General features: G+C 46.9%; 1 protein-coding gene across 1 annotated transcript in view; it reads right to left on the bottom strand.

Moving 5' to 3' along the window:
- The window catches only part of SLX4IP (SLX4 interacting protein), a 233,498-nt gene that overhangs the window by 50,934 nt on the left and 159,548 nt on the right, over positions 1 to 23,016 (bottom strand). The window lies entirely within an intron of this gene.

Genomic DNA, 23,016 nt, shown 5'->3' with positions numbered 1-23,016 from the left:
AAAAAAAGGAGCATGGGATGAAATGTTCTTGAGCTAAATGGATGGGAACTGTCAGTGTTTCTTACTCTTAAATCCATGAATTGAATAGTAAGGATGATGCTTTCCTCTGGAAATGTCTCAGGCAAACTCTATAAGGCTACACAGAAACAATATTCTCCATTATCTTGCTATATTCAGCAAATGCCTCTATGAGCATTGGATGTGTCAATTCTACAGTTTTTCAACAGTAGGCCTCCTAGACCTAAGTTACCCTAACTACATGGCAGTGTTGTCTTTTGGACCATTAGAATACCAAACACTACTACAGCCTCCCAAAGTTTATTCAGCCCAATTTGTACTTTTCTAAAAGGCTAGGAACAAAAGATTTAATAATCTGGAACTGGAAAAAAGCCTCTTCAGGAGAGAACTATTTCTAAAGTGTACACTTTTATTATTAAATAGTATTTTACTAAAATGAGGATAAACCGACACAACGCAACAATCTTATAGTCTCCCAGAAGTTCACATTACCTTGAAAGGAAATCCAGAAGCTGTTTTATTTTCAAACATATCTTACAGAGAAAGATTTGCTAAGTGTTTCAAAAATGCTTTCTACTTAAAAGAAACCTTTACGAGTCATTCTTGTAAATAATGAGAATTTCTCTTCCCCCAGGAGAATAATTCCTACTTCAGTGTTTCTAAGAATACACAGGGTTAAAACCATGTAAAATATATTTTCTCACAGCTGGGGGAGAGCGAAACACTGCAAATAGGAAACCAGACAGCTCGGAGGTCAAAACACTACACTTCCAGGTCAGACTTCTGGTTGCAATTAAGTAAAATTCCTGCAAATATTTGGACGGAAATCATATTTTTGGTGTCTCCTTTCAGGCCTTGTAACTTTTTATTTTCTCTAGCAGCAGCTTATATTTGTGGGTTTATACATATCTATATTATGCATTAAAGACACACGGAAACACACAAACATACACAATTATGAGCACATACACATCAACCTATGACCCCAGAACTCGGCCTCAAAGTTAAAACTAGCATCTCTTCCCAGGGATTCATTGTTTAGGTATGAGGTCGTGTGGAGCTAGTCTGGGTTTTGCTTAATGTAGACATGGATGACTTTCTCAAGACATTCCACACATAGGTTAAGCCAAGTTTCCCATTAGTGAAATAGTTTATGATCAAATAGCTGAGATCTATTTGAAGCTGATTGGAGTTTAGGCTGTAAGTAATAACAGCACTGCACTGCAACAACAAATATAAACCAGCTCCACAATTAAGTGTGGCTGAGCAGGTATTAAATGTGCCTCTGCTCAACTCCCTGGGAATAGCCCAGGGGTTTGCAATGCTTCATGAACATCCAGCTCCCTCAGAAACCTGTGTTGGATTCATTTAGAGGTGATATAAATGTCTCCTGTACCAAAGGGAGTGGGTAGACTCTGCCCAGTTTATATATTATATAAATATTATACATTTCAGTGAATATCAAATTGTCTTCATTTCAAACAATTGAAACGAAGCTGAAAACAGTCACTGCAACAACCATCATTTTAGATTCTCCATCTTTATTCTGAATAAAAGGGTGTCGTGTTAGGGAATTTGAGAACGAAAGCACTCCAGTTTTTAATCATCACTTGGGTTACCGTCCCCCAAATTCCCAAGATAACTAATTATCAGCTCCCAGTCCCAAAGCACGAAACCTCTGCATGCTCCGCTCCACTAGACAGAGCCTCTTCACGCGCCCTCTGTGCCCTTCAAAGTCAAAGAATTCTTACAGACATTTAGTCAGTTAGATAACTACTATCTATTTTCTCTCTAGAGCTTCCCAATGGCTATTAATATTAGTGATGTGAAACTCAATTGCGACAAATTGTAAAATCTTGGCATTGTGATCAGAAGGCCTGGCCAAAGGAAAAGAATTTGAAGGGAACAGACAAGCTGGTAAATGCCATAAGTGCTTCCCAGACATAGGAAGGCTATTGCTACAGGGCAATGGACATAAAACTCCCAAGAAATGCACAGTACATGCCAAGGTAAACAGTTTCCACTATACCTTGTCATCCCACACATTAACAAATTATATGCAACCTCTGTGAGAAACGGCCACTGCCTTCTGAGGAGTAGGGGGGTGGAGAGGGGTAGGGGTAGGGGAGGAGAACTTTCCTCATTAGTATCTGTCAAACACAGGAGAGGCTGTCACTCTTTAAGATTTTATCTAGGATTTGCCAAAGGAAAATTCAGCTTTTTTTAGTGGGAAGGGGGTCTCACTATCTCCTCTGACCCCCGTCACCCCAATACACACACACACACTCACACACACACACACACAGTGTGACAGCCAAACCATTTGAATAATACAAGGCGAGTGTCCCAAGGGCCATATTCCCAACATGCTAGGGAAACCACAGTTTTCCCTGGGTAAACCATGAGAACTATAGGCCCCCCATCCAGCTGTCACCATTAGCAATACTGCGGCAAAAGAGACAGCTCACTCACAGAACGGGGCAATCTCACTCCTCTCTTCAGGGGTAGGTGACTCTTCCAACAGGGCAGGAAGCCAGCCAGTCCCACCTGCCATCAAGGACCCATCTTTGGAAGCTCTAGTAATACATGGTCAGTCTTCAAAAAGCTGATAAATAGGCTGGGCTCTCAGCCAATTGAGAATGCCTTAAAAAAGTCTTGCAACCATCATCTGATGACAAAGATCTCTCTAGAATCCAAGAGTCCCAGGGGGTTTGGTAAAGTTGTTTTGCACTTCCCAGTTTCTGAATATGAAAAAATTTGGAAGCAGAAAGTGAACCAGACCAAGCAAACTCAAAGGTAAAAATGGGGTTTGCTGCTGCTGTTAAGCTGCTAAAGTCATTTCTGACTCTTTTGCAACTCCATGCACTGTGGTCCTCCAGGATCCTCTGTCCATGGGATTTTCTAGGCAAGAATACTGCAGTGGGTTGCCATTGCCTTCTCTAGGGGATCTTCCCGACCCAGGGATTGAAACTGAGTTTCGTGCCTTCGCAGGCAGATTATTTACCACTAAGCCAGGGGGTGTGTGCTTCCCTGGTGGCTCAGAGGTTAAAGCGTCTGCCCCCAATGCGGGAGACCCGGGTTCGATCCCTGGGTCGGGAAGCTCCCCTGGAGAAGGAAACGGTAACCCACTCCAGTATTCTTGCCTGGAGAATCCCATGGACGGAGAAGCCTGGTAGGCTACAGTCCACGGGGTCGCAAAGAGTCGGACACGACTGAGCGACGGAACGAACGAAGCCAGGGGGTGCATCACCAGAAAAGCCCCAATGGAACCGGCATAGTAATTTGAACCTCAGCAATGGCAACTCAGGTGGCTCAGTGGTAAAGAATCTGCCTGCAAAGGGAGGAGACACAGGAGACATGGGTTCAGTCCCTGGGTAGGGAAGATCCCGTGGAGGTAATGGCAACCCACTCCAGTATTTCTGCCTGGAGAATCCCATGGACAGAGGAGACTGACGGGCTTCAGTCCATGGGGTCACAGAGAGTCAGACACAACTGAGTGACTGAGCACATCTTCTAATGGCAACTCAGACTTTGCTGTATGAGGGAGAAATCACTGCATCTCCTATGTGCCAGCAGGGGCTTCTGAAAGAAGGCCAGGGTGCACGGGGAAGCGGCTGACGCACCAGCCAGCAGGGTCCATTTAATCACGCTTATACTAACAATGGAAAGGTCTTCTGCGTAGTTCAAATTGGCACTCGACAACCTCTTGATGTGGTGAAAAGAATCCTAAGCTTTTTGGAAGCTTTGCATATTAGTTTTTCTGTGTGTTTTAATTTCCTATAAAATTAAAAAATAAAAGAAAAGTTACTGCAACTTCAGCAATGTCCATAACAAGTGGAGGCAGATCGTCAGGAGCCTGTCCGCTGCTGGAACAGGGTCCTGGATGTGCTTGCGCTGCGGTGCGCTCTCGGGGCGTTGGCCATTTAAAAAAAAAAAATAAGTGGAAACATAATGTGTAAAAGTTCACAGATTTTGCCTTTCTTTCCATTTATTGAGAAAACGGTTGGCCCAGTCTCCCCAGCTTTTGAGGACGCAGAGCCTCTTGTGCTGTCAGGGCGGCTTTAGAACACTTTTGGTAAAAAGTGTAAAACCAAGTTTTACAAATTTCCAATTCCAGGAAAAAGTCATTTCTGATGGAATTGTGGTACATTCCCCAGAGGCCTTATGGGCACTGGCTTCCATTAATGCCCTAGTGAGCTTCTCACGTGTGGATGAAAGCCGAGCAAATGTTTTGATGGAGTACATTATGGGAAGAAATGTAAATAATAACCAAAGCTATTTAAACACATGTGTAAAGAGAAAACACATGTTGCCACGGTGCCCTAGGACACATCTAGGGAAATCCATTTCTATTGTAAAGGTCTGTGAATAGGAAAAAAAACAATGTCTCAATATTAAGGGTATTTAGCAGAATGATAGATCTTTGAAACTCTGTGGTACTGTTTTACTGTTTGTAAAACCACACAGGCACCCGGTTCCTTCCCTTTCAAGTCAGAGAGCCCCTTCCAGTGAGTGCAGCACTGGTGGCACCCATAGCCCCAGGCCGTGGCTGACAGGCAGGGGTGGGCCTTAAACAGGCCAAGGTGACACCTAAGGCGGGGCTCACCTTCCAGGGCCTGTGCTTCACCAGGGCTAAGAGCTACGGGAAAGACAGTCATTTTCATTGTTCCTAATGTGTGAAAAGAAGAGAAGTGAAAAGCAAAGGAGAAAAGGAAAGATATGCAGAGTTCCAAAGAACAGCAAGGAGAGACTTCCTCAGTGATCAATGCAAAGAAACAGAGGAAAACAACAGAAAAGGAAAAACAAGAGATCTCTTCAAGAAAATTAGAGATTCCAAGGGAACATTTCATGCAAAGATGGGCTCGATAAAGGACAGAGATGGTATGGACCTAACAGAAGCAGAAGATATTAAGAAGAGGTGGCAAGAATACACAGAAGAACTGTACAAAAAAGATCTTCACGACCAAGATAGTCACGATAACGTGATCACTGACCTAGAGCCAGACATCTTGGAATGTGAAGTCAAGTGGGCCTTAGAAAGCATCACTACGAACAAAGCTAGTGGTGGTGATGGAATTCCAGTTGAGCTATTTCAAATCTTGAAAGATGATGCTGTGAAAGTGCTGCACTCAATATGCCAGCAAATTTGGAAACCTCAGCAGTGGCCACAGGACTGGAAAAGGTCAGTCTTCATTCTAATCCCAAAGAAAGGCAATGCCAAAGAATGCTCAAACTACCACACAATTGCACTCATCTCACATGCTAGTAAAGTCATGCTCAAAATTCTCCAAGCCAGGCTTCGGCAATATGTAAACCGTGAACTCCCAGATGTTCAAGCAGGTTTTAGAAAAGGCAGAGGCACCAGAGATCAAATTGCCAACATCCGCTGAATCATGGAGAAAGCAAGAGAGTTCCAGAAAAACATCTATTTCTGCTTCATTGACTATGCCAAAGCCTTTGACTGTGTGGATCACAATGAACTGTGGAAAATTCTGAAAGAGATGGGAATACCAGACCACCTGACCTGCCTCTTGAGAAACCTGTATGCAGGTCAGGAAGCAACAGTTAGAACTGTACATGGAACAACAGACTGGTTCCAAATAGGAAAAAGGAGTGCGTCAAGGCTATATACTGTCACCTTGCTTATTTAACTTATATGCAGAGTACATCATGAGGAACGTTGGGCTGGAAGAAGCACAAGCTGGAATCAAGATTGCTGGGAGAAATATCAATAACCTCAGATATGCAGATGACACTACCCTTATGGCAGAAAGTGAAGAGGAACTCAAAAGCCTCTTGATGAAAGTGAAAGAGGAGAGTGAAAAGGTTGGCTTGAAGCTCAACATTCAGAAAACAAAGATCATGGCATCTGGTCCCATCACTTCATGGGAAATAGATGGAAAAACAGTGGAAACAGTGTCAGACTTTATTTTTTTGGGCTCCAAAATCACTGCGGATGCTGATTGCAGCCATGAAATTAAAAGACGTTTACTCCTTGGAAGGAAAGTTATGACTAACCTTGATAATATATTAAAAAGCAGAGACATTACTTTGCCAACAAAGGTCCGTCTAGTCAAGGCTATGGTTTTTCCCATGGTCATGTATGGATGTGAGAGTTGGACTGTGAAGAAAGCTGATGGCCAAAGAATTGATGCTTTTGAACTGTGGTGTTGGAGAAGACTCTTGAGAGTCCCTTGTACCGCAAGGAGATCCAACCAGTCCATTCTAAGGGAGATCGATCCTGGGTGTTCATTGGAAGGACTGACGCTAAAGCTGAAACTGCAATACTTTGGCCACCTCATGCGACAAATTGACTCACTGGAAAAGACTCTGATGCTGGGAAAGGTTGGGGGCGGGAGAAGAAGGGGATGACCTAGAATTAGATGGCTGGGTGGCATCACCGACTCTGTGGACATGAGTTTGAGTGAATTCCGGGAGTTGGTAAAGGACAGGGAGGCCTGGCGTGCTGTGATTCATGGGGTCGCGGAGAGTCGGACACAACTGAGCGACTGAACTGAACTGAACTGAATGTGTAAGGAAAGGATTGTAACGTGAGTGTGTGAGGATGGTGTCTCAGAGAGCATGCTTTCACTGTCCTCTCTGAAGGCTTTCCCTGGTGGCTCAGACAGTAAAGAATCTGCCTGCAGTGTAGGAGATCCAGGTTCAATCCCTGGGCTGGGAAGACCCCCCACCCTGGAGACAGAATGGCAGTCCACCCCAGTATTTTGCCTGGAGTTTCCCATGGACAGAGGAGCCTGGCAGGCTACAGTCTACTGGGTCCCAAAGAGTCGGACATGACTGAGCAACTAACACTAAAAACGTCTGATGGTTTATATGGAGGAAGGGCTGGACTCAAAGGGAAAAGGGTTTTGCTTCCCAAATTTCTTTTAAATAGGGAAGTGAAGTGAAGTGGCTCAGTCGTGTCCGACTCTTTGCGACCCCATGGACTGTAGCCTGCCAGGCTTCTCCGTCCATGAGATTTTCCAGGCAAGCATACTGGAGTGGGTTGCCATTTCCTTTTCCAGGAGATCTTCCCGACCCAGGGATTGAACCCAGATCTCCCGCATTGTAGGTAGATGCTTTACCGTCTGAGCCACCAGGGAAGCCGTTTTTCAATGGGCTGGGAAAATAAATACAAACCCAAACAAACAGCACAAAGATGAATGTGTGCTCCTGGGGACATGCGGGAGCATGGCTCACAATAAGGCCTGTGTCGGGAGAGCAGGGAGAAAGCTTTCTTTGGCGAGGACCGTGCCTCGGTCGTTGGGGAAAGGAGGGGAGCGTTTCTCAGACGGAGGGAAGAATAGGAAGAACTTGCTTGTTTTGGCAATTCTCGTCTTTTTCTTGCGCTCCTCCTGTTGTGTGAACACCCGCTGATTTCCTAACATGGTGGTAAAGTGCCCTCCTCCAAGCACCCCCGGGGATGCTGCGTGGGTGCGGATGAAGGGAGGGGGCCTGGCCACCCAGCCCTGAACATTCGAGGAAGATGCCTTGGATGCCACAGGAGAGCAAGCTACACGCTTTGGCTGGAGATTCAAGCTAAGATTTTTAGAGAAGCATTCAGCTTAGAAGAAAAGCCAAATCGAAAGCTAAGGCAGACAGAAACCACAGTGCCCAGGAAAATTTAATTTATTTTATGGCATTTTCCAAAGGACTGGGTTACTTAGATGTTAACTGCAAGAAAAAGGTTACACGGAATGGAACAATGGCAGTAAAAAAAAAAAAAAATTGCTCTACAAACACAAAAGTGTACTGAACAGTTAGAAAATGCATTGAGGTAAGTGCTTGGAGCTGGAAGATGGGCCCTCTTCTGGAATTGATTTCTCCTCCTCTACCTTGTGAACAGAGAGGAGGGGAAAAAATATAAAACAAAGATTCCCACATAGTAGGTCAAGTAGAACGCTATTCCTGGCTTTCACATGGTTCAACACAGCTTTGTTTTCATGATTAGAGGGAAAATGTATTGAAAGAGGAAACAGACACACACAATCCCACCACCCCAACAGAGACGCTAAAGTAGTGAACAGAAGCTTGTACCCTGACAGCCATGTTTTCACGATGCCCCTGCCACTTTCCAGTTATCGGAGCTTGGGCAAGTTGCTTGCACGCTGCGTCTGGTTCTCATCCTCAGAACCAAGGGTAAGGATGCTGCTCGAAAGGGGCGCCCTGAGGATCCGGTGTGGGTACACGGTAGTCCCAGCACAGCGCTGGCGCTCAGCAGGCCGGTGCTCAGAAACTAACTAGGAGGCGCGGTGATGCTGGAGGTCACCTGGGATGGGTGGGGCTGGAGGGCAGCGATCCTCCGAAAGGACAGGAAATACCGCGGCTCCTCGTAGGATGGCATGGGATGTGGTTTTGACTTTCTTAAGACCAACTGAGGAACACTAACAGGCCGCTTTCACCTGCCTTCCGATGAAGGGGCAACAGACGCCGTGACGGAAGCAGAGCACGAAGCCCAGGCCAACACACGCCGCTGAGCGCAGCCTCTGCTCATTCCCTCTCTGCCTCCAGCGACTGTGGGCAAAAGTCCCGTCCCAGGAGGAGGGCATGATGAGCGTGCCAAAGGCCAGGCAGCCCCTGAGAGAGCAGACGCGTAGGGTCAGACAAGGCTCCTCGAGGGAAAGGACCTGGGAGAACAAGTCTGCGGGGCGGCGCAGAGCGGGCCCAGGGCGGATGAGAAGGGTTTCAGGGGAGGAAACAGCACCGTCCAAGGCCAGAGGGGAGATGGCGTGACATTCTGGGGCCTGTCCGTCAGTCAGGCTACAGTGCCAAGCTGATAAAGAATCCTCAGAAATATTGCAAGTCCGTTCTATAATGTTCCCCTTCGGGTCTGCAACCATTTACTAGGGTATGTGCACAGTGAGAAAACCTTCCCGGGTAGCTCAGTGGTAAAGACTCTACCTGCCAATGCAGGAGACACAGGTTCAATCTCTGGGTCAGGAAGATCCCCTGGAGAAGGAAATGGCACCCCACTCCAGTATTCTTCCCTGGGAAATCCCATGGATGGAGAAGCCTGGCAGGCTATGGTCCAGGAGGTCACAAAGAGTCTGCTCGGACATGACTAAGTGACTAAACACAAACAACAGTGATAAAAGGTAAATACCAGAGCTTTTGAGGATGACTACACACTGGCTCTGAGACAGTGCTAAGTCTTGGGGTTTCTGATTGCCTCTGTAACCCATCAGAGGAGGATAACAGAAACCGGCTTCAGGGCATCTCACAAAGGGCCCAGCAGCTCTGTGAAAATCTCTTCTCAGCTGTTGAGTATAAGACTGGAAAAGATTTACTCTGCAACGGACAGAAAGGCTGGGACAGGGACACCTGGGGAAAAGTTAGCCACTGTGTGAGAATATCTGCATCTGAGGTAAACATTCTCTGAAAGGCCCCAGTAAGAGGATCTCATAATAAGCTGGACCAGATGGCCTGCCCCAAGGGCGCTGGCCAGCCTCTTCTCACAGGGGCCAAAGTAGCTGCTCAAGGATTCGTAAAAGAGGTGGCCACAGTGGCAAGGATGAATATTACACTTGGGCTCAACAACACAGACTTAACTGCGCTGAGGCTGAGCCCTGCCAAATGCAATTAATCTGAGACTCCCCACCAACTCTCACATGGCAGGAGACGGCTAGCCACGGAGGGTGAATTACATTAGACCTCTTTCATCATGTTAGACAAACAGACCAAAGTGGGGTTGAAATGTTGGCCTACGGTGTACAAGAGGAGCAACAAGGTATAAAGGTAACATACAAGGAATATAATGGGTTTGACCAAGCAGAGTGCATCCAGTGCTATAAGTTAACAAAAACTAAACATCTGCTTCATTGACTATGCTAAAGCCTTTCACTGTGTGGATCACAACAAACTGTGGAAAATTCTTCAAGAGACAGGAATACCAGACCACCTTACCTGCCACCTTAGAAACCTGTACGCGGGTCAAGAAGAACTGGACATGGAACAAGAGACTGCTTCCAAGTTGGAAAAGGAGTACGTCAAGACTGTACATTGTCACTTTGGTTATTTAACTTATATGCCGAGTACATCATGTGAAATGCTGGGCTGGATGAAGCACAAGCTGGAATCAAGACTGCAGGGAGAAACATTAATAACCTCAGATATGCAGATGACACCACCCTTAGGGCAGAAAGTGAAAAGGAACTAAAGAGCCTCTTAATAAAAGTGAAAGAGGAGAGTGAAAGTTTAGTTCAGTTCAGTCGCTCAGTCGTGTCCGACTCTCCGCGACCCCATGAATCACAGCACGCCAGGCCTCCCTGTCCATCACCAACTCCAAGAGTTCACTCAAACTCATGTCCACAGAGTCGGTGATGCCATCCAGCCATCTCATTCTCTGTCGTCCCCTTCCCCTCCCACCCCCAACCTTTCCCAGCATCAGAGTCTTTTCCAGTGAGTCAACTCGTCGCATGAGGTGGCCAAAGTATTGCAGTTTCAGCTTTAGCATCAGTCCCTCCAATGAACACCCAGGATTAATCTCCTTTAGAATGGACTGGTTGGATCTCCTTGCAGTACAAGGGACTCTCAAGAGTCTTCTCCAACACCACAGTTCAAAAGCATCAATTCTTCAGCGATCAGCTTTCTTCACAGTCCAACTCTCACATCCATACATGACCATGGGAAAAGGTTGGCTTAAAACTCAACATTTAAAAATCTAAGATCTGGTCCCATCACTTCATGGCAAATAGATGGGGAAACAATGGAAACAGTGACAGACTTTATTTTCTTGGGCTCCAAAATCACTTCAAATGGTGACTGCAGCCATGAAATTAAAAGATGCTTGTTCCTCGAAGAAAAGCTATGATCAACCTAGACAGCATATTAAAAAGCAGAGACAATATTTTGCCAACAAAGGTCCACCTAGTCAAAGCTATAGTTTTTCCAGTGGTCATGTATGGATGTGACAGTTGGACCATAAAGAAGGCTGAGGGTCAAAGAATTGCTGCTTTTGAACTGTGGTGTTGGAGAAGACTCTTGAGAGTCCCTTGGACTGCAAGGAGATCAAACCAATCAAGCCTAAAGGAAATCAGTCCTGAATATTCATTGGAAGGACTGATGCTGAAGCTCCAATACTCTGGCCACCTGATGCGAAGAGCTGCCTCATTAGAATAGACCCTGATGCTGGGAAAGATTGAAGGCAGGAGGAGAAGGGGATGACAGAGGATAAGATGGTTGGATGGCATCACAGACTCAATGGACGTGAGTCTGAGCAAGCTTTGGGAAATGGTGAAGGACAGGGAAGCCTGGTGTGCTGCAGTCCATGGGGTCGCAAAGAGTCAGACATGACTGAGCGACTGAAAAATAACAAATGGTAGCCTCAGAAAGGCAGGACCACTGAGGGCTCAAACCCCTTAGGAAGGAAGGTGTCAATCACCTTGCCAAGTAAAGACTCCTGATCAGCTGAATTATTGGGTAAAGACAAAGGGAATATGAAATATATTTACAAGAAGGAAGATATAAATACCAACTATCTATTTCATGTAACTGATCACAGAAGTTAGAACGGTAGCATCTTCCTAAACTGTCTTCCTTGCTGCACCACATGTATTTACATATTAAGTAAGTTTTTTGGCTTTTTATTCAGGGTATGTTGGCAATAGTTAACTTCATCATTTAGCCAATAAATAAACCAATATGGGTTCTGAAAGAGGAATAAACATCACACAGAAATCTTGGGCATGGAGCTTGGATGTGAGACTTGGCTTCTCTTTCTTGGAGGAGGTACTGAGCATATATCACCTATTGTTGGGAGAGCTGTGTTCTTTCAAAAGCTCCTCATTGCTCGGAAGTTTATGGAAGAAGGAAGCCAACAGGAAACCTTCAGTGGACATTGCTAACTGGTTTCTACCCTCCCAAAACTTCTGACCATCTTCCCTGTGCTTTGGTAACTTCCCACACCTTGTTAAGCCGCACTTTCCCAAGGTAAAGACAGTGAAGCAGTTCAGGCCCCCTGTTTCACTGGTGACCGGGTGCAGCCGTGGGGTCTGTGGTGGGCTCAGAGGAGGGCAGTGCCACGGCCGCAGGCCAGGCTGCCACGCTCCTGCAGGCTCAATCCTGAGCCCCGCAGACGGCAGCTGAAAGGGCCCATGTACCAAAGCCCTCCTCCCATCTGTTTAAAAATAAGACACTTTCTTTCTTTTTTAAACTTGGCTGTGCTGCTTGGGTCTTAGCTGCAGCACTCAGGGTCTCTCACTGCGGCCTGCAGGGTTCTCTCTAGTTGTGGCTTGCGGGCTTCAGTTGCCCTGTGGGGTGTTGGATCGTAGTTACCCGACAGGGGATCGAACCTATGGCCCTGCATTGAAAGGTGGATTCTTAACCACTGAAACCACCAGGGAAGTTCCACCCCTCATCTTGAGGCTGAGGCTGTGCTGTCTTGTGCGGCTTCAGAATCAGGCTGCCTGGCTTTCTCACAGTTAGATCCTGTGAACTATCTATAATATCTTTAATCAACAGCTTCTCCACTGAAGAGCCAGACTGATGCCAGCTAATGTCAAGGAGAGATGAAACTAAAGAAAATCTATTCCTGGTGGCTCAGAAGGTAAAACACCTGCCTGCAATGTGGGAGACCCAGGTTTGATCACTGGGTTGGGAAGATCCCTGGAGAAGGAATGGCAACACACTCCAGTACTCTTGCCTGGAGAATCTCATGGACATAAGAGCCTGGCAGGCCACAGTTCATGGGGTTGCAAAGAGTCAGATACGACTGAGTGACTTCACTTTCACTTTTTTTTTTTTTTTAAACATCTTACAATCTTTATTATTTTTTTTTTTTTGCAAAGAAATGAACAGAGGAAAATTTATGCGTCGAACCTGGACTGGTCACTTATGATAATATACATGCTACAATTCCATTCTCCCCAATCATTCCACCTTCACCTTCTCCCACAGAGTCCCAAAGACTGTTCTAAATGCCTATGTCTCTTTTGCAGTCTCTTATACAGGGTTCAGGTTACCATTTTTCTAAATTCCATATATATGCGTTAATATACAGTATTGATGTTCTTCTTTCTGGCTTACTTCACTCTGTATAATTGGCTCCAATTTCATCCACCTCATTAAAACTGATTCAAATGCATTCTTTTTGATGGCTGAGAAATACTCCATTGTGTATATGTACCAAAGCTTTCTTATCCATTCATCTGCAGATGGACATCTAGGTTGCTTCCATGTCCTGGCTATTATAAACAGTGCTGCAATGAACATTGGAGTACATGTGTCTCTTTCAATTCTGGTTTCCTCGGTGTGTATGCCCAGGAGTGCGATCGCTGGATCATATGGCAGTTCTATTTCCAGTTTTCTGAGGAATCTCCACACTGTTCTCCATAGTGGCTGTACTAGTTTGCATTCCCACCAACAGTGTAAGAGGGTTCCCTTCTCTCCACACCCTCTCCAGCACTTATTGCATGTAGACTTTTGGATAGCAGCCATTCTGACTGGTGTGAAATGGTATCTCATTGTGGTTTTGATTTGCATTTCTCTGATGATGAGAAGGGATGTTGAGCATTTTTTCATGTGTTTATTAGCCATCTTTATGTCTTCTTTGGAGAAATGTCTGTTTAGTTCTTTGGCCCATTTTTTGATTGGGTCACTTAGTTTTCCGGAATTAAGCTGCAGGAGCTGCTTGTATAATTTGGAGATTAATCCTTTATCAGTTGCTTCATTTGCTATTATTTTCTCCCATTCTGAAGGCTGTCTTCTCACCTTGCTTAGAGTTTCCTTTGCTGTGCAGAAGCTTTTGATTTTAATTAGGTCCCATTTGTTTATTTTTGCTTTTATTTCCAATATTCTGGGAGGTGGGTCTTGGAGGATCCTGCTGTGATTTATGTCGGAGAGTGTTTTGCCTACGTTCTCCTCTAGGAGTTTTATAGTTTCTGGTCTTACATTTAGATCTTTAATCCATTTTGAGTTTATTTTGGTGTATGGTGTTAGGAAGTGTTCTAGTTTCATTCTTTTACAAGTGGCTGACCAGTTTTCCCAGCACCACTTGTTAAAGAGACTGTCTTTTCTCCATTTTATATTCTTGCCTCCTTTGTCGAAGATAAGGTGTCCATAGGAGCGTGGGTTTATCTCTGGGCTTTCTATTTTGTTCCATTGATCTATATTTCTGTCTTTATGCCAGTACCATACTGTCTTGATGACTGTGGCTTTGTAATAGAGCCTGAAGTCTGGCAGGTTAATTCCCCCAGTTCCATTCTTCTTCCTCAAGATTGCTTTGGCTATTCGAGGTTTTTTGTATTTCCATACAAATTGTGAGATTATTTGTTCTAGTTCTGTGAAAAATATTGTTGGTAGCTTGATAGGGATTGCATTGAATGTATAAATTACTTTGGGTAGTATACTCATTTTTACAATATTTATTCTTCCAATCCACGAACACGGTATATTTCTCCATCTATTCGTGTCCTCTTTGATTACTTTCACTAGTGTTTTATAGTTTTCTATGTACAAGTCTTTTGTTTCCTTAGGTAGATATATTCCTAAGTATTTAATTGTTTTCATTGCAACAGTGAATGGAATAGTTTCCTTAATTTCTCTTTCTATTTTCTCATTATTAGTGTATAGGAATGCAAGGGATTTCTGTGTGTTGATTTTATATCCTGCAACTTTACTGTAATCATTGATTAGCTCTAGTAGTTTTCTGGTAGAGTCTTTAGGGTTTTCTGTGTAGAGGATCATGTCATCAGCGAACAGTGAAAGCTTTACTTCTTCTTTTCCAATTTGTATTCCTTTTATGTCTTTTTCTGCTCTGATTGCTGTGGCCAAAACTTCCAGAACTATGTTGAATAGTAGTGGTGAGAGTGGGCACCCTTGTCTTGTTCCTGACTTTAGGGGAAATGCTTTCAGTTTTTCACCATTGAGGATAATGTTTGCTGTGGGTTTGTCATATATAGCTTTTATTATGTTGAGGTATGTCCCTTCAATTCCCACTTTCTGGAGGGTTTTTATCAAAAATGGATGTTGAATTTTGTCGAAGGCTTTCTCTGCATCTATTGAGATAATCATATGATTTTTATTTTTCAGTTTGTTAATGTGGTGTATTACGTTGATTGATTTGCGGATATTGAAGAATCCTTGCATTCCTGGGATAAAGCCCACTTGGTCATGATGTATGATCTTCTTAATGTGTTGTTGGATTCTGATTGCTAGAATTTTGTTAAGGATTTTTGCGTCTATGTTCATCAGTGATATTGGCCTATAGTTTTCTTTTTTTGTGGGGTCTTTACCAGGTTTTGGGATTAGGGTGATGGCCTCATAGAATGAGTTTGGAAGTTTCCCTTCCTCAGCTATTTTCTGGAAGAGTTTGAGTAGAATAGGTGTTAGCTCTTCTCTAAATTTTTGGTAGAATTCAGCTGTGAAGCCGTCTGGACCTGGGCTTTTGTTTGCTGGGAGATTTTTGATTACAGTTTCAATTTCCGTGCTTGTGATGGGTTTGTTCAGATTTTCTATTTCTTCCTGGTTCAGTTTTGGAAAGTTGTACTTTTCTAGGAATTTGTCCATTTCTTCCAGGTTATTCATTTTATTGCCATATAATTGCTGATAGTATTCTCTAATAATCCTTTGTATTTCTGTGTTGTCAGTTGTGATCTCTCCATTTTCATTTCTAATTTTATTGATTTGGTTCTTATCCCTTTGTTTCTTGATGAGTCTGGCTAGTGGTTTGTCAATTTTATTCACCTTCTCAAAGAACCAGCTTTTGGCTTTGTTGATTTTTGCTATGGTCTCTTTTGTTTCTTTTGCATTTATCTCTGCCCTAATTTTTATGATTTCTTTCCTTCTACTGACCCTGGGGTTCTTCATTTCTTCCTTTTCTAGTTGCTTTAGATGTAGAGTTAGGTTATTTAGTTCACTTTTGTTTTCATGAGGCAACTAAGGTTCCTGACCACAAAAGTCTTTAAGCTGAAAACGATCACATTTTTGTTTTCAAAAAGTCATTTTAGAAGCACTTTGGAAGCGAGATGTGGATGAACTGAAAGGGAAATCAGGAGGTTGTGGTAGTGATTCAAGAGCTGATCAAGTGGGGCCTTGACCCGGAAGTGACACTGAGAAACAGTGAAAGACTTTAACAACGGTGAATGACCCAGGACAAAGGTAAGCACTGGCTGCAAACACACAGCTCAGTCAACGAACACATAAAAACAGAAAGATAAAAATCAAAGGGCAAGACATTTTTTTTCTTTTATTTTTGGCCCGTCAGACTGGCAAAAATTAAAAAGTACTGGTAACACCCAATATTGGCAAGGCCAAGAGGAAAAATATTAATGAGGTAGAGTTGACAGAAATTGACAGCTAAGTCTTAAAAAAACTTTCTTCCAACGTTAATTTTACTAAATCAATTGAAGTTACTCCAGGTGACTTAAGAAGGATGACGCTGTTGGCAAATGTCTATGCTATGCTGTTTGCTGACTGAGTTTTTGTCAGCAGTCTCTGTATTCCTCAGTATTTTATGATTCAGGAAATGGCCTCAAAGTCACTTATGTTAGTTTTTAATAAGGGTAACTTAGGGCATGAAACATATTAGTTTTTTAGAGCAATCAGTGAAGTTAGCAGCCTGCTGACTTCAGTTCACCCAGCATCACATGTTAAGTGTCTACCCCAGGATGAAGCACAATATCATTACTCAGATCTGGAAATAAGAAAGGTAAGAAACTCATGCGCATGAGAGAAGACAGCCAGTTTACACAAAAGCGAAAACCACGCAACTTTCACACAAGCCACTGAGACAGTAAGAGCAACTCTGTTTTCAGGGCACACGAGACACAGAAGAGAACGCTGAGAAGGAAACGGGCGAGGCTTTCCTGATGGCTCAGGGCTGTGAAAGTGCTTTTGAAAAAAGGCACTTAAAGTAAGACTAGGGAGCAGCCAAGTGATGCTGATAACAAACAGTCTGGATGGGCGCATAACCGTGTGTGCCCACTTTGTCCTGGAAGGCGTACCTGGCCCAGGAGATGATGAGCCTTGGACCCCTGTGGAAGGCAGCCTTGGGGAGATGGGTGGACAGTACTCTGACCTTTAGAAATGAAGAGTTTGCAGTGAGGTGAAGCAGAGTTATCTGCTTCTGCTCTCGAGTTAAGCAGCATGGAAATCTGAAAGAAAAAAAAAAGAGGCCGTGGGGTGACAACCCCTCAATATTTACCACCAAAGAGAGGGAGAAATGAAATCACAGGTAAAATGATTACATTACAGTCATAATACAGTGGCCAATGTTATAAAGTGCTGTGAGCAAAGAAGACAGGAAACTGAGGGAGACTTTGGAGAAGGAGTATTTGAGCTAGGTCTTAAAAGCTGAATAACAGGAGCTTTCCGAACAAAAGAGAAACCTGAAAATGTAAAAGCACAGAGGTGTCAAGAACGCAGGTTTGCAGGAAATAGAAAAGGGAGCCATGGGAGGAGACAGGGCAGGAGAGGTGAGTTACAGCAGGCTTGGCCTTCCTGGGAAGAGGAGAGCTGTATCCACGCACATAACTCATCACCTGGACAAACAGTTCTTTAGAACTGGGAAATGTGCTATGGATTATAAAAGAGGCAGAACCTGTTTTCAGGCGACTGACCCATTTGCAGAGATGAACATGAATCGAATAGTGAACCTGGGGACTGTGGACAAGGTGCGCTTCCCTCCGGAAGGATGTGGAGTGGAGAGCGGAAGGAGGCAGAGGGCCGGGGAGGGCCCGCGCCAGCACGGCACAGGCCCCGGGTGACCGCTGGAGAGGGATCGAGGGCGCTGTGCTGCAGCACGAAAGATGGAACCGGTGGCACAAGATGAGGCTGGAGAGGAGGCCACCTCGGAGTACCGGCCTTCACCCTGGGGCCCCGGGGGATCCTGAAGGGCTTTGTATGCAAGGTGAGGCTGTGACGTGAAGGCCTTACCCTCACTTGGGTGCTGACCACAGGGGGCGCACCGGCTGGCGTGGATGCAGGGGCACCCATGAGGGGGCTGCTGCTGGTGTCCACTGTCCACCGAGGCGGACCGAGGACCGGCTGGAGGCAGCAGAGAGGGGGCGAGCTAAGGCGGGGGCTGCAGAAGGCGGGCTCGGAGGTCACCTGTCCCCAGAAGCAGAAAGAAGGAAGATGGGCTGTCATGCTGAGGTGACTTTCCAAGAGGGATACTTCGCACAGCCTTTCCACCCAAGAGTGAGCAGCACACTGTTGCATCAGCAGCCCCTGCCTGCCTCCAGCCATCAACCACACAGCTAATCCCCAAGAGGGAAGCCTGGCATTCATCCCACAAGTGCGCCTCAGAGGCTCCAGAAGGCAAAAAGAGGCTGCGTGTCTGTAGCTGTATGTTAAATAGACCAAGCCAGAGGCAAATTGCTTGCAAAATATATATCACACAAAGTCTGAATACCCTTAATTAATGAGCTCTTACAAACCAATAATAGTATGAACATGACACAGAAACATCAGGATCTCCCTGGTGTGCAGTGGTTAAGAGTCCTTACCATGCAGGGGATGCAGGCTCGAGCCCTGGGTGGGAAACTAAGACCCCACGTGCCAAGGAGCAACTCAGTCCAACTACTGAGCCCACACACCACAGCTAGAGTCTGTGCTCCAGGAGGAGATCTGCACGTGATGCAACGAAGACCCTTCACGCTGCAGCGAGGCCTGACACAGTCACATAAATGGACAGACAGGCCATTATAAACATTATAAAGAAGTTGAAATGTGCAAGTATCCAGATCATCGGGATGTCCACGCTACCACTGTTTACAACAGCGAAAGTACTAGATTCAACCTGAATGTCCCAGTGATACATTAGACTGTGGACACTTGATGGACTTCATGTAGTTATTAAAAATAGTGATGTGGACCTCAAGTGGCCAAAACAAATCTTGAAAAATGGTACCAAAGTTGGAAGAGTCACATTTTTTAATTTCAGAACTTACTACAAAGCTACGGTAATCAGAGCAGCATGGCAGTGGCACAAAGACAGACATACACGCCCATGGAACAGAAGAGAGAGCCGGCAGTAAACTCCTGGAACGGTGCTCAAATGACCTTCAATATGATGCAGAGGCCGCCCAGCGGGGCAAAGGACAGACACACCCATGGAACAGAAGAGAGAGTCCGGCAGTAAACTCCTGTAACTGTGCTCAAATGACCTTCGATAATGATGCAGAGGCCGCCCAGCGGGGCAAAGGACAGACACACCAATGGAACAGAAGACAGAGCCGGGAGTAAACTCCTGTAATGGTGCTCAAATGACCTTCAATATGATGCAGAGGCCGCCCAGCGGGGCAAAGGACAGGGTCTTCAACAAATGGCACTGGAAAAACTGGACAGTAAAAGAGCAAAGTAAGACCCTGAACTTAAACCATATAAAAGATTAACTCAAAATGAATCAGAGGCCTAATTTAAGAGCAATCCATAAAACTCTTAGGAGAAAAAAACAGGGAAAATCTCCGTAACATTGAATCTAGCAATGATTTCATGGATGTGACATCAACTGGTTACAGTAAAATTAAAACTGTTTTTGTGTCAAAGGACATTATAAAGATGATGAAAAGGCTTTGTTTTCTTCATTTCTCTCATAATGGGAGAAAATATTTGTAAATCATATCTGATAAGAGATTAATATCCAGAAAATATAAAGAACTCCTGCTGCTGCTGCTGCTAAGTCGCTTCAGTCGTGTCCGACTCTGTGCGACCCCATAGACAGCAGCCCATCAGACTCCACTGTCCCTGGGATTCTCCAGGCAAGAACTCCTACTATAACCTAATTAAAAAATGGGCCAACAGACAATTCTCCAAAGATACACAAACACATGTAAAGATGGTCAATATCACTAATTATTAAAGAAATGCAAACCAAAACCAGAATGTGACACCACTTCCTATCTATTAAATTTTAAAAATGGAGACACATGTGTTTTAAAGGACTACTATAGGGGCTTCCCTGGTGGCGCAGTGGTAAAGCATCTGCCCACCAATGCAAGAGACACGGGTTCAACCCCTGGTTCAGGAGGACCCCACGTGTCACAGAGCAACCATGCCCAGTACGCCAAAAATGCCAAGCCTATGTGTGTGCTGGAGCCTGGGGACCGCAGCTACTGAGCCCACATGCCTGGAGCCCAGGCTCCACAGCAGGAGAGGCTCGACAATGAGGCCTGTGCAGTGCTCCAGAGGGGAGCCCACCGGCCACTAGAGAAAAGCCCGCGCAACACCCAGGACTCAGCCCAGCCAAAAATGAATCAAGGACTTTTACATTATGTTAGTTGGGAAAAACAAATTACAAAATTGTGTGTAGAGTAAGATCACTTTTCTGTTTTAAAGCAAACTTCTTGCCCACATGAGCTCAAGAAAGGCTCTGGGTTTCATCCTGAGGTCAGAACACTGTGAGTTCCCCACCGGGGAGAGAGGCTGGGAGAGTGAGGAGTGAGCGCTTCCCTGAGGAGGAGAGGAGACCAGGGCAGGGACCAACTGAGAATCGGTGCCTACCACGCCATGGCCAAGGTGGGGCAGCAGGGACCACCTGAGAATCGGTGCTGACCATGCCATGGCCACGGAGGGCTGGCAGGGAACACCTGAGAATCGGTGCTGACCACGCCATGGCCACGGAGGGGTGGCAGGGACCACCTGAGAATCGGTGCTGACCACGCCATGGCCACGGAGGGCCGGCAGGGACCACCTGAGAATCGGTGCTGACCACGCCATGGCCACGGAGGGGCGGCAGGGACCACCTGAGAATCGGTTCTGACCACGCCATGGCCACGGTGGGGTGGCAGGGACCACCTGAGAATCGGTGCTGACTACGCCATGGCCACAGAGGGCCGGCAGGGACCACCTGAGACTCGGTGCTGACCACGCCATGGCCACGGAGGGGCGGCAGGGACTACCTGAGAATCGGTGCTGACCACGCCATGGCCACGGAGGGCCGGCAGGGACCACCTGAGAATCGGTGCTGACCACGCCATGGCCACGGAGGGCCGGCAGGGACCACCTGAGAATCGGTGCTGACCACGCCATGGCCACGGAGGGCCGGCAGGGACCACCTGAGAATCGGTGCTGACCACGCCATGGCCACGGTGGGGCGGCAGGGACCACCTGAGAATCGGTGCTGACTACGCCATGGCCACGGAGGGGCGGCAGGGACTACCTGAGAATCGGTGCTGACCACGCCATGGCCACGGAGGGGCGGCAGGGACTACCTGAGAATCGGTGCTGACCACGCCATGGCCACGGAGGGCCGGCAGGGACCACCTGAGAATCGGTGCTGACCACGCCATGGCCACGGAGGGCCGGCAGGGACCACCTGAGAATCGGTGCTGACCACGCCATGGCCACGGTGGTGTGGCAGGGACCACCTGAGAATCGGTGCTGACCACGCCATGGCCACGGAGGGCCGGCAGGGACCACCTGAGAATCGGTGCTGACCACGCCATGGCCACGGTGGGGTGGCAGGGACCACCTGAGAATCGGTGCTGACCACGCCATGGCCACAGAGGGCCGGCAGGGACCACCTGAGAATTGGTGCTGACCACGCCATGGCCACGGAGGGCCGGCAGGGACCACCTGAGAATCGGTTCTGACCACGCCATGGCCACGGTGGTGTGGCAGGGACCACCTGAGAATCGGTGCTGACCACGCCATGGCCACGGAGGGGTGGCAGAGACCACCTGAGAATCGGTGCTGACTACGCCATGGCCACAGAGGGCCTGCAGGGACCACCTGAGAATCGGTGCTGACCACGCCATGGACACGGAGGGGCGGCAGGGACCACCTGAGAATCGGTGCTGACCACGCCATGGCCACGGAGGGCTGGCAGGGACCACCTGAGAATCGGTGCTGACCACGCCATGGCCACGGAGGGCTGGCAGGGACCACCTGAGAATCGGTGCTGACCACGCCATGGCCACGGAGGGCCGGCAGGGACCACCTGAGAATCGGTGCTGACCACGCCATGGACACGGAGGGGCGGCAGGGACCACCTGAGAATCGGTGCTGACCACGCCATGGCCACGGAGGGCCGGCAGGGACCACCTGAGAATCGGTGCTGACCACGCCATGGCCACGGTGGGGTGGCAGGGACCACCTGAGAATCGGTGCTGACCACGCCATGGCCACAGAGGGGTGGCAGGGACCACCTGAGAATCGGTGCTGACCACGCCATGGCCACGGTGGTGTGGCAGGGACCACCTGAGAATCAGTGCTGACCACGCCATGGCCACGGAGGGGTGGCAGGGACCACCTGAGAATCGGTGCTGACCATGCCATGGCCACGGTGGTGTGGCAGGGACCACCTGAGAATCGGTGCTGACCACGCCATGGCCACGGTGGGGTGGCAGGGACCACCTGAGAATTGGTGCTGACCACGCCATGGCCACGGTGGGGCGGCAGGGACCACCTGAGAATCGGTGCTGACCACGCCATGGACACGGAGGGGCTGAGGTCTCAGAATCCTCTCTGCTCCTTCTCCTTCTGTCTCAGTTACAAAGCCATGCACCACGCCTGATACAGCTTTTCTCAAGACCGCAACTACTCCTAAGCAAAATGCCACAAAGTGTCATCTCATACAATATTGCTTGGACTGAAAATTCTATTTGTTTGAGTCTTTCTCTTGAGTAAACTTTATCTGCCTCCTTACCAGTTGTGCCCAAGTACATGGTGCAGACTGAGTCTGCCTTTAAAGGGGAGGACGTTAACCGTTCTTTCCCTAAAGAACGATTGCATTAGCATAATCTAGTTCACAGCAATGCGGTACTGACCTCTGAGGATTAACACGGGTTGACTGCATTTGTGCAACAGAGTGCCACGAAACGCTAACTTAAAAAGTTTAAAATCACAGCGATGACAGAGTGGAGAGAACACTGGGCTGAAGGGTCAGGCTCTGCCACTTGTCACCTAATTCCTCCTCCATTGAAAGTGAAAAGGTGAAAGTGAAGTCGCTCAGTCGTGTCTGACTCTTTGTGACCCCGTGGACTGTAGCCTGCCGGGCTCCTCCATCCATGGGACTTCCCAGGCAAGAATACTGGTGTGGGTTGCCATTTTCTTCTCCAG

This window comes from Moschus berezovskii, chromosome 15, assembly GCF_049115385.1.
Source record: "Moschus berezovskii isolate FMDL1 chromosome 15, NW_MosBer_1.0, whole genome shotgun sequence".
NCBI classification, from domain to species: domain Eukaryota; kingdom Metazoa; phylum Chordata; class Mammalia; order Artiodactyla; family Moschidae; genus Moschus; species Moschus berezovskii.
This window is presented reverse-complemented; position numbering and strand designations above follow the sequence as displayed.